This window comes from Microtus pennsylvanicus, chromosome 3 (genome assembly GCF_037038515.1).
Source record: "Microtus pennsylvanicus isolate mMicPen1 chromosome 3, mMicPen1.hap1, whole genome shotgun sequence".
Lineage (NCBI taxonomy): Eukaryota > Metazoa > Chordata > Mammalia > Rodentia > Cricetidae > Microtus > Microtus pennsylvanicus.
The window spans coordinates 137,531,493-137,543,370 of record NC_134581.1 but is presented as its reverse complement, the minus strand read 5'-3'; positions in this window follow the sequence as shown (position 1 = coordinate 137,543,370).

Genomic DNA, 11,878 nt, shown 5'->3' with positions numbered 1-11,878 from the left:
GTACCTGATGGAGTTGGGGGCAAGAACCAAGCAACAAGTGGGTGGAGGAAGATTAGAAGGGGAAGATCTGTGGGCTCCACAGGAGACGGGAGCAGGGGCAAGAAAGGCTGCCATAGGTGTTCTGTTGCAGCACTGGTGATGAGACTGGGGGATTGGGTCTGCAGGAACAGAGAGACAAGGAAAGGTTCTGTAGGCAGCCTTAATTTGTGTATTTAAAAACATCACTATCCCTCTCTCTTTTGGTTTCTCATGGGAACCACAGACCACAGCAATGGTCTGTCTTTTGCAAACTGGATTATCCCTTGCTATTTGTTGAAAGTCTCTTTTCTTCATTCCATCTCGGGGGTGGGGGAGGGGGGAGAGTCCCAACACAACAAGCATGGGCGCCATTCATCTGCTAAGTGCAGACTTGAACTCTTGGATAGGCTCGAGTTTTCCTCCTGCTGCATTACAATCTCAAGTAGAGATGTTGGGGTTGAGGATGAACTTTCAAGGGATGTAACCTCCCGCCTCTGCTTGTTTTGCTGTATTTGTCATGTGCAGGACGGCAGAGAGTAAGAGAGCTCAAACCTCGTGCCAATCCTCTGGTCTCAGCCTCTGAAGTGCCACTACCCCCAGAAATTCAAACTTCTTGGAAAACTTACCAGGTGAAAAGTTTGGACCAGTTTTTGCTTCTTGGCTCACGCAAAGGCCCCGCCCACCGCGCGCAGTCCTGTAGGCGGGGCTCCTCTGCCACGGAGCGTTCGGTTGAATTCTCTCGCGCCAGTTCCGGGTCCTAGTGCGCTTGCGCAGGCCACGCCTGTGGTTAGACAAGGGAAGGACCTCCTGGAGTTCGCATCTCTTAGAAAAGATCCTAAAGGTTATTGAGGTGGTCTTTCGGGAATTCTTTCTTGACTGGACTTTTTCTGGGTGTCGGGAGGGACCAGAGATCCCACGAAGAACTCACCCGAGTTTCCACGCCCCGTGCCTTTCCCAGCTCACGTTCTGTCCATTGACTTTTTATTCCAGTGAAGATTAGTTCTTAGGAACTCGCGCTTTACCACGCCCGACAGGTTCAAGTGCTTTTTGTTCTGAGCCTACGTCTTGGACAAATGACCTGTCCACACTTCTGCCTGTGTAAAAATGGAATGGATAATAATTGTATTTCACAGGGCTCTGGAGCAGTTAAACGAGAGTGTTAGTGTAGTGTGCTCCACTTTGCTGGAGAAGCCAGGTTCAATTTCGGTCACTATCATTTCGCTGTCCGGAGTAGGTGAGGTGCCAGGGTCTTTTGTATGCAGCTGTTACACTGACAGCACTTGGGAACCAGCAGCTATTAGAGATCATGCAAAGTAAATGAGATTTAAGTCTGAAGGTTAGAATGTGCTAGGTGACGTATTGGGTCTGGAGTCGGTATTTTTGTTAATTTAAAAGTATGACACATGGGCGAATTTGGGATTGGAACTCTTGCTACCCTTGGCATGTCATGCGAAACTTTATCAGAATGTGTCCTTATTGTAGGTGATGGGTGGGTGGAGTGGAAAAAGACAAGTTTACTGCACGTATTGCAAAGGAGCAACAGGCAGAACTGAACAGAACTTGCCGGTCTACATTTGGGAGCAAACCTCTTCCCGTCTGGGTTCCTACCCTGAGGATACTGCCATGGGAATGAGGGCAGTCACTTTCTGTGACTCTGGGCGGAGGTGGGTGTACAAGGTGCCACTCCGATGGTGGTTCATTTGGTTGGCCAGTGCTGCACTTGACCAGAAAGGAAGCAATGTTTTCTTTTGCAGTGTTATTTGGATCAGTGCTTCTGGAATCAGGCTTATACTGTGGAAAGTCCCTGGTAGGGACTTGTTTCTATTTTGGTTTCTCAGTCATGGCCTTCGTTCCACTCCTCCATCCCTCCCTGCTGACTATAACACACACACACACACACACACACACACACACACATGCACACACATGCATGCGCACACACAGTGCTGGAACACATCATACATGCAACATCAACATTCAGGATGTTCTAATAACGCCAACTTACAGAATCACAATGTGATTGCATAAGCATAGTGTCCAGGCGAGAATTCCTGGCACAAAGGTTCTTATTACTGAAAAAATTTTCTTTATTCCATTTCCATCTCTACATCAACTCAAGATACCAAACTGAAGACGCTGTATGTGAGTCCTTTATTAACTACACTTAACGCATTTAAGTTCAGCTTAGTCCATTTCAGATTATAAAAGCGCTATACAGGTTCTATATACGAGTGAATAAGGCTTGCCTGAGTGCTGCATTTGATACACAGCTAGAATTAAGAGCATCATATGCTTTTAAGAAAAACCACCCACAATCTACAATTAAGGCACCAAAAATATGGGTTGCTTGTTATGAAAACCCTTTAATAAGAGAGTCAGATCAAGTTACTCACTTCATAGGCAGATGAATACACTCAGACAGGGAAGTAGTTCAGTTGGTAGAATGCTTGCTTAACATGCACAAAAGTTTGGATTCTTGCCCTAGAATCACATACCCCGTGACATAAAGTAAGGATAGCTTACAGCAAATTACAGACACAAATCTCGTGTGTGCTGGATACAAAAGAGAAAAGTCATATTCCTTCTCAAATTTATTGCAAAATAGACTTAAAAGCAATGACATTTTTACCTGCTTAAAAAAGTCAATACTAATAGATTTAAGTCCACCAATGAATGTTTTAGATTTGTTTCTGCTATCAGTAACATATTCAGTAAACTTGGAGTTTTAGATAACATTCCTCACATTAAGAAGTCTGACGGAGAATGATTGGCATTTATTAGATGCTTTACCCTTCTTTAACTGTAATGCAAGACTCCCCAGAGAATACTAAAGCTGCTGGCTCCCTCTTTTACCCCTTGATCCAGCTTTTCCTCCCAGCCCTTCTGCCAGCCACCGACAATGTGAAGCTTTTTCTACTCGAAGCGGAGAACCCACTCAAACAGAGCGGTGCCAGGATAACACCTGCCTGTGTCGAAGCAGGTGTAACCCACCTGCCCATGCTCCAGTTCCATTACTGGGTGCTAGCTAACCCAAATGTGGCATTGACATTTGGGCGCAGTGTTCTTCACTCTCGGAGGCCTACGGGAATTCCAGCTTGATTCCTCTCTTCACCCTGATTCACTAAGTCTTGTATCATACCATTTTCAGACAGCATCAGCATTTTATGTGGTATGGGCTCTAGGGTCTCCAGAGCCAATTGTTCCACCAACGCTTGCCACCTTTGGGTCACATGATAGCTTGTTTTTGTTGTTTAGCCAGATGGTTAGAAATTAAATTGCATCCTAAACATTGGAATAATAATCATCTACAATGCCGGCACCAAAAAAAAAAACCCTTTTCCATTTATACATTGTTTAGAGTCTATTTAGGGCACTGGGGATATGTTTCCATGGTAGAGCACTTGCCTAGCATATGCAAGGCCCTGAGTTTGACCCCCAGCATTGAACAAAACAAATAAAGATTCTGGTGCTGCACTCCCAGTGTTGGCATCAATGGGCACAGCTTGGTTTCTCCTGTTCTTGTTTCTCCTGCTCCTCACAGCCTGTCAATAGTAAACTTTTGCTGAAATCTAATGGCAAATGCTTAGCTTTGGCTGTCAACCAGAAATACACGCGCACATATGTAAAATCAGTCAGATTTCACATACAAAAGCCTACACAAATTTGGCTAGCCACTTTTTGCACTATTATTCAAAGGTCTAACTATTCTTTAACTTCCTTTGCTAGAAGAGAATAAAACTAGAAATGTTCACATTTTAAATGGATGTTGAATTATCTCGATTCCAGAAATAACCAGGCTAGTTAAAAGAGAAAACAATTATATTTTTATTTATTATAAGGGGCAAACTCACAAAACAGGAATAAGAAGTCCAAGCTCAGCTGTGCGGCAAGGGAACCACACAGAGAGAGCACCTGGGCCATGCACTCATTTTTTTTCCGTGTCCCAGAAAGCCACACCTTAACTTGGTTCCACCTCTTAAAGATAATTGGTTTACAAAGATTCACCATCACTTCTCCCTTTTGTCTAAATAAGAGCAATCCAATAATTCCACACTAGTTCAGAATTATGTATAATAAAGGGTTATTTATTTAGGGGTAGAATCACAGATCACCACCCTAGATCACAGTCCTCTGCACAAGCGGGGAACAGAAACTGAATCCAGCTCCTGGAAGAAAGAGAGTGAACACATGTTTTACAGTTGCATTTATAATATAAGAGACCATGCCCATGTGGGCTGAGATTTTAAAGGATATTGGCTGAAGGAGCTCTCACAGCACCTCCCCCTTTTGTTTAAATCAGAGAGTTCCAAACCTATGTATACTAGGAACAGATAACAAGTATAAAATTAGAATGACAACCAGCATAAACAATATTAAGCAAGGAGCATATTCTAAGTGTTTTAATAAACGTCCTATCCTAAGGAGTCTAAGTCTTGTATTCGAAATGGCTTGGCTAGATCATAAGTGGAAGGTAACTACAACTATCTAATCTTCAACCCCATCAAAGACATGAGAAGAGCCAGGCAGTGTGGCGCACGCCTTTAATCCCAGCACTCAGGAGGCAGAGGTAGGTGGATCTCTGTGAGTTCGAGACCAGCCTGGTCTACAAGAGCCACTTCCAGGACAGGCTCCAAAGCCACAGAGAAACCCTGTCTCGGAAAACAAAACAAAAAAATGAGAAGTGAGATAATATTACTTGAGTAGACAGGACATGCAATCAAGCAGCTTCCAAAATGTGCAGTAGATGACAGAGACAACTGGATACCCGAGCAATCACCCAATGTAGTGGGAGCTGCGGGGCTGCGTCCCCAGCACCCCGGCCGCCTGCTAGCTTATGCCCTGAAATAATTATACGGACACTGTATTCTTTTAAACACTGCTTGGCCCATTAACTCTAGCCCTTACAGGCTAATTCTCATATCCGTATCAACCCATCTCTTATAATCTGTGTAGCACCAGTCTTATCGGGAAAGATTCAGCATGTCTGACCTGGCGGCTTGCTTCATTGCATCTGCCCGGGAGAGGGGAGCCTTCCTCCATCAACCCAAAGTCTCATTTGTAGTGTTGAAAAATATAAATTGAGACATAATTAAGAATAGGCTGGGCCGGACGGTGGTGGCGCACGCCTTTAATCCCAGCACTCGGGAGGCAGAGGCAGGCGGATCTCTGTGAGTTCGAGGCCAGCCTGGTCTACAAGAGCTAGTTCCAGGACAGGAACCAAAAACTATGGAGAAACCCTGTCTCGAAAATAAAAATGAAAAAAAAAAAAAGAATAGGCTGGGGAAGAAAGAGTTTATTTCCATCTACAGTTATAGTCCACTGTGCATGGGAGTCAGCAAGAAGGCAGCAACCTGGAACCTGGAATTTGTGAGCACTGTGTACTGGCTTGCTCCCCATGGCTTGCTCAGCTTGCTTTCTTATACTATCTAGGACCACCGGCCCAGGGTGGCATTGCTCCTAATACACTGAGGCCCTCCCACGTCAATTATTAATCAAGAAAATACCCCACAGACTTGTCCACAGGCCATCTAAGGGAGGCATTTTCTCCCCTGAGTTTCTCTCTTTCCAGATGGCTCTAGCTTGTCAAGTTGACAAAAACAAACTAATAACTAACAAGCCCATATACGCAATGGATTTTTTTTTATTACTGAGGAACAATGGATGTACCTGGAGATAATCATATTACACTTGTCATAAAGACAACTGCTATATTCTCGTTCATTTGTAGTTCTTAGATCTTATATGGATAACTAAAGACTTGTGCGTATGATATGAAAGCTGAAGCAAAGGGGATTATTAATGGGGGAGATTGGCAAAAGGTAGAATAGAGGTATGGGGGGAACTATGCGTGTGTGAAAACGCCCGTATGTAACCGAGTACCAGGTGCCATGAATCTATGCAACGAAAAGCTTGAAAGGCAAATGGGTTGGAGGGATGGCCCAGTGGTCAAGAACGCCTGCTCTTCTTCCAGAGGACCCAGTCTGCCCATCAGATGGTTTACAACAGCCTGCGGCCCCAGGGAAATCTCACACCTCTGGCTCTTGTAGGCACCTACACTCTTGTGCACAAACCCTCATGTAAATGCACAGACTCACGTAATTAAAAATAGAATAAAATTTTTAAAAAGCCAGGCACCAAAGCACTTAGAATTCTACTTATCCGCGCTCCTTGAGCTTGTCAATATATGAAGACAGACAGTGGAATGGTTGCCAGAGACGAGGGGTGGGGCAGGAACACGGAGTTGGCATTTAATGGGAACGGAGTCCGGGAGGATGAAATGTTCTAATGGATGGTAATAGCTGCTTCACAGTGTGGCTGTGTGTCATTGCTACTGAACTGTTCGCGGAAGTACATTTTACCCAGAGACAGGCCACTTGCTGCAGGCAGTGAGGCTCAGCCAGGAGGCTCAGTGACTTTGCCAGGATCCCAGGCTCTTTCAGCCTTTCAGTTGACCATGCACCCCAGATAGCTCTTGTCCTTGTTTGATCTGGAGACGATTGCAGCCTTTCTAGACGCTGTGTCCATGTACTGGACAGGAAAGGCCAAACATCATCTGCTCGCCAAGCTGTTCTCATTCACGAAAGGAAACCCAGGGGACTGTCTGCTTACAGTTCTCACTCCAGAACTTGGTCACATCATGTCTCAGCACAGAGCCTGGGAAAACTGGCAGTCCACTGTGTAAAGTGTAACACGGCACAGTAAGGAAAGCTGCGAGTCTATGGGTGATCGCATTTTCAGTGTCTGCCGTAGAAATCTCGAGGTTTGTTTGCCTTTTCCCTAAATAATCTAGTATTGCACATTTGCTTTTTACAAAGTGTTGCTTTTTCTTAGCAATACGAATTAAAGCATCCAGAGGTGGCGTCTGTGAATGCCCTTGGTTCCTTTAGCCACTACGTATGATCTTTATTTTATTATTCTAAGGCACGCTTCCTCATTCACACTTTGCAGCCTGGAAAATTGGTATGCCTCCTACAGTTGCTGCTGCAGAAAGGATGTCACTGTCACTGACTACTGTGTATGCATCAGAACCCACAGAATGGACGTTAGCAGCTGGAACTACTGATGATTCTGAGTCTATGTCTTTAGGAGAGTCTGATTTGTAGATGAGGATTTTAATTCTCTATTGCACTTCGTGTGTGTGTGTGTGTGTGTGTGTGTGTGGTGTATAAGCACTTGATATCCCTATGCTCATGCATGCACAGGCAAGAGCTGGATGTTGGGAACCTTCCTCTGACACTATCTGCCTTATTATCTTGAAACAGGGCAGGACGCTGACTGACTAGTGTAATGAGCTATCCAGTTCTTTGTGGCCCACCTGTTTCTGGACCCCAAACCCTGGTCTTACAGCAAGCACAGCCAGGCACAGCTTTTTCTGTGGGTCTAGAGATCCGAAGTCAAGTCCTTATGTTTGCAGAGCGTGCGTGCCTTCTCAGCCAGCCATCTTTCTAGCTTCTCGTGTTTCTTTTTAACATCTGTCCAAGTAGCATTTCTGTAAATAAACAGGACTCTGAATTCTAAAATTCCCACAGCTGCAGTCCCCCAGAATGGCCTGACCAGTTTACGCTTCTCCAGAATGTAAGCGAACCCATTTTCCCAATCAGCTTAAGTTTTGTTGAATCCGATGTCTTAACTAGAACCTTGCTTTGTTTGCTTGTCTTTTTTTATTATTATATTTGGTTGTCGTTATTGTATGCGTTTTAGTTATTGCTTACTTTCTCATGCTACAAATTATTCTGTGTTTCCTACACTAGTTCTAGAAGCAGCCATTTCTTCAATGGATCCTTTTTTTATTAGACATGAAGACATTGGTGTTATTTGTGTGAAGTCAATTTTTACATAATTAACATTCCAATCTTGTCCTATGTGGCTTTACTTCATATATCTTTCTTTGTGTGTGTGTGTGGGGGGACAATGCTGTGAACTTAAGGCTTCACACATGCTAGGTGAGAGCTCTATCATTGCACTACCTGACCATTGTCCCGCTTCATACATCTTACATGAGAAAGCATTGCTGTTCTAGATCATGTAAACATGCTCTATATTTTAGATCACTACTTGCATATCATTTACATGTGGATTTAAAACTCAGATGGAATCATTTATTTTACATGATTCTGAGAATAAATGTTATTTCTTTATTAATGGATAATTAATATAATTTGTGGATTTATCAATTCTTTCCTTTGCAATGGTTTTCAACCTGTAAGTCGTTACCCCTTTGGGGGTATTGAATGACCCTTTCACAGGGTTACCTAAGATCATCGGAAACAGAGATATTTGCATTATGATTCATAACAGTAACAAAATTACAGTTAGGAAGTAGCAATGAAAATAATTTTATGGTTGGGGGGTCATTGCAACATGAGGAACTGCATTAGGAAAGTTGAGAGCCACTGCTTTATGGTTTAAATGTTCAAACATGTTCAGGAATCTGTTGCAGGCTTTATTTTATTGTATTATGTAGACTGAATTTCTATAAATTTAGAGTATTTTACTTCCTGGTAGGGCAAATGCCATCGTGAGTCTTTTAAAAAAATTTTTTCACTACTCTTGATCATCTTCTTTTTCAAACAAATATTAGAGTCATCTAGTCCAAGTCCATAAAAATGCTTTTGATATTTTTGGTTGATATATACCAGATATTCCTAATTCAACTAGCTCTCAAATTTAGTACGCAAATGATCTACCTAGAAGGCTTATGGGGACCAACCTCCAAGGTTCGGTTTGGGACAGATTCATGAATTTGATCTTTGTTTCCAACAACTGGGAGGTGAGACAGCTGATTTAGCATCATCTCTTGAGAATCACTATTCTACAGGACCTTCTTGATTTTCCCATCCATTCCACTGCCTTTGAATACAGTCAGGTGATGTGGGATGTCCTTCTCTATATGTGCTGCTTTATTGGTTGATGAATAAAGTTACTTTGGCCTAAGGCAGGGCAGATTAAAGCCAGCTGGGAAAACTGAACAGAAATATGTATAGAGAGAGTAGGCAGAGTCAGAGAGACGTCATGTAGCTACTGAGGGAGGACATGACAGAACCTTACTGGTAAGCCACAGCTTTGCGGTGATACATAAATTAATAGAAATGGGTTAATTTAAGATGCAAGAGCTACTTAATAAGAAGCCTGAGCTATTGGTCAAACAGTGTTGTAATTAATAGTTTCTATGTGATTTTTCGGGTCTGGGTGACTGGAAAATGAACAAATGAACAGTCTCCGGTTATAGTCAGGGTAGCGAATGTATGGCAGCTGTAAGTACTTGTAGCAGATCAACAACTATCTTATCTTTCACAATCTAATAATAGCTAACATTTATATAGGAACTTTTTTTTTTTGAGACAGGGTTTCCCTGTGTAGCTTTGGAGCCTCTCCTGGAACTCACTCCGTAGACTAGGCTGGCCTCAAACTCAAAGAGACCTGCCTGCCTCTGCCTCCTGAGTGCTGTGATTAAAGGTGTGCACAGCCACCACCTGGCTTATGTAGAAACTTTTTTTAATTAATTAATTTATTTTTTATTTTATTTTTAATTAATTAATTTATTTATTAAAGATTTCTGCCTCCTCCCCGCCACCGCCTCCCATTACCCTCCCCCTCCCCCCGATCAATTCCCCCTCCCTCATCAGCTCAAAGAGCAATCAGGGTTCCCTGACGTGTGGGAAGTCCAAGGACCACCCACCTCCATCCAGGTCTAGTAAGGTGAGCATCCAAACTGCCTAGGCTCCCCTAAAGCCAGTACGTGCAGTAGGATCAAAAAACCCATTGCCATTGTTCTTGAGTTCTCAGTATTTGGTTTCTAGCCATAAATAAAGGACATTGAGCCTATAATTCGCTATCCTAGAGAAGCTAAGTAAGAATGTGAATCCAAAGACAAACATATACGCATCCTCCTGAATATTAACCTTCATCAGGTGAGGAAAGGAGACAGAGACAGAGACCCACATTGTAGAAACTTTTTAAATTTTTTTATTTATGTATGTGCTTTGTGAGTGTTCTTTCTGTATATATGCCTGCTTGCCAGAAGAGGGCATCCGACCCCATGACAGATGGTTGTGAGCCACCATGTGGTTCCTGGGAAATGAACTCAGGACCTCTGGAAGAGCAGCCAGTGCTTTTAACTGCTGAGTCATCTCTCCAGCCCCAGTATGTAGAAAATTTTAATTGATTTACATATATAAAAATCATTCAATGTTGCCATATTATCATGACATATTCTACTTTACACTATCATACATTGTAGTCAGTAAGAATTTCCAGGAATATTTGGGTTTCAGAAAAAATTTCTTAATTAGAGAGAAAGAAGGATTAGTAACTTGAAACTAAATAGATGGAGATGAGTCCCTAGTGGCTTATAGATAACTGCATGTCCTGCTCAGGCTGGTTTTGTTGTTTCAATTCTCTTCAGTTTAAATAAACATCCTCCTTTGGAAAATTTGGAGGAGACTTTGTTACTTGCTAGAAAAGTTTAAAATAGTTTCTAATAGCCATTCCCAGTTAGATTTCAGAAACATTGTCCACTCAAAATAGTAAGAGGCAGAGAGATACATGAAATGTCAATTTGCAAAGAAGGCTGCAGCATTCAGGGTAGACAGGTAGACTCGCAGTTCATATTCTTTCCTTCAGAGAGCTTTTGTGGAAGCCAGCTGCTACATCAAGACTGCTTGGTAAGCCTGAGCCAGAGCAAAAAAAAAAAAAGCCTGTGCTTAAAGTTATTCTCAACCAACTGTCGGAGTTCAGTGCAGTGCTCACATCCATTGTGGGAGAGGACTGTGCTGTCTTAAGGAAGGAACAAGTCATCCCAAGGGATGGGTTTTCTCCTATAGCTCTATTTACTCTCCTTTCTGTTGATCTTGCTCTTCTGCTAATACTTTCTCCTTGGAGAATTTATAATAGCTTTGTTATCAATACATGTAATAATAGTACTTCCTATTTACCAGCTTTGTGCTAAGTCCTCCGTGTGCTCCACCTTGTCAAATCCTCTTAAGTAGGTGTTATTCTGCTTTACAGATAAGATTGAGCCACATTACAAACCCCGGCCAGGGTAATTTACTTTCCTTAGCCAGGAAACAGTGAGACGAGATACAGAAACTGTGTTGGGGATCTGAGTTGTTCGCCTGGCTTGGTTAGTTTTAACGTTAGCCTACTTTCTTGACTTGAGGGAAAACGCATGGTCAGCCGTGTTCATAGCCGCATGTCTTCGTGTGGCTCATCCCAATCTTCAGCATTTTAGACCCAAAACACTGATCATTTATTGAGGTTGAGACTGAAAGGTTTTTTGTTTGTTTGTTTTGAGACAGGGTTTCTCTGTGTCGTCCTGGCTGTCCTGGAACTTGCTTTGCACACTAGGCTGGCCTCAAACTCACAGAGACCCACCTGCCTCTGCCTCCGGAGAGCTGGGGTTAAAGCTCTCACCATGACCAGTGAGGCTGGAAGCTTTTGCCTATCCTGGGAGGCAGACGCGTTAAGGGTCCCTTAAACAAGAGAAAACAGAGTCAAGGTAGATAAAAGACTTCATGTGGACATAAGCAGACCAGGCCCCCTGACACATCTCCTGATCTCCCACGCTTTACTACCTATCATTCACATTTCTGATCCGAATTGGTCTTCTAATTTCACAGCCAAGTAGTTTTCCTTTGATTGCAGCCTCATTTAAGGATACCATCTTTAACGACTTCTCGCACGCTTTACGTGGAAAGCTTTAGTGCAAACGGCACACAGTTTTGGCTTCTAGGATGGCGTGCCATAAAGCTTGTTTGCAATAGAATGGATCCCCTCCTGCCCCAGTCTATTTCCTGGCTCTCTGAGCAATTTCTTTTTTTTTTTTTATTGAGAAAAGGAAAAAAAAGTATCCGCCTCCTCC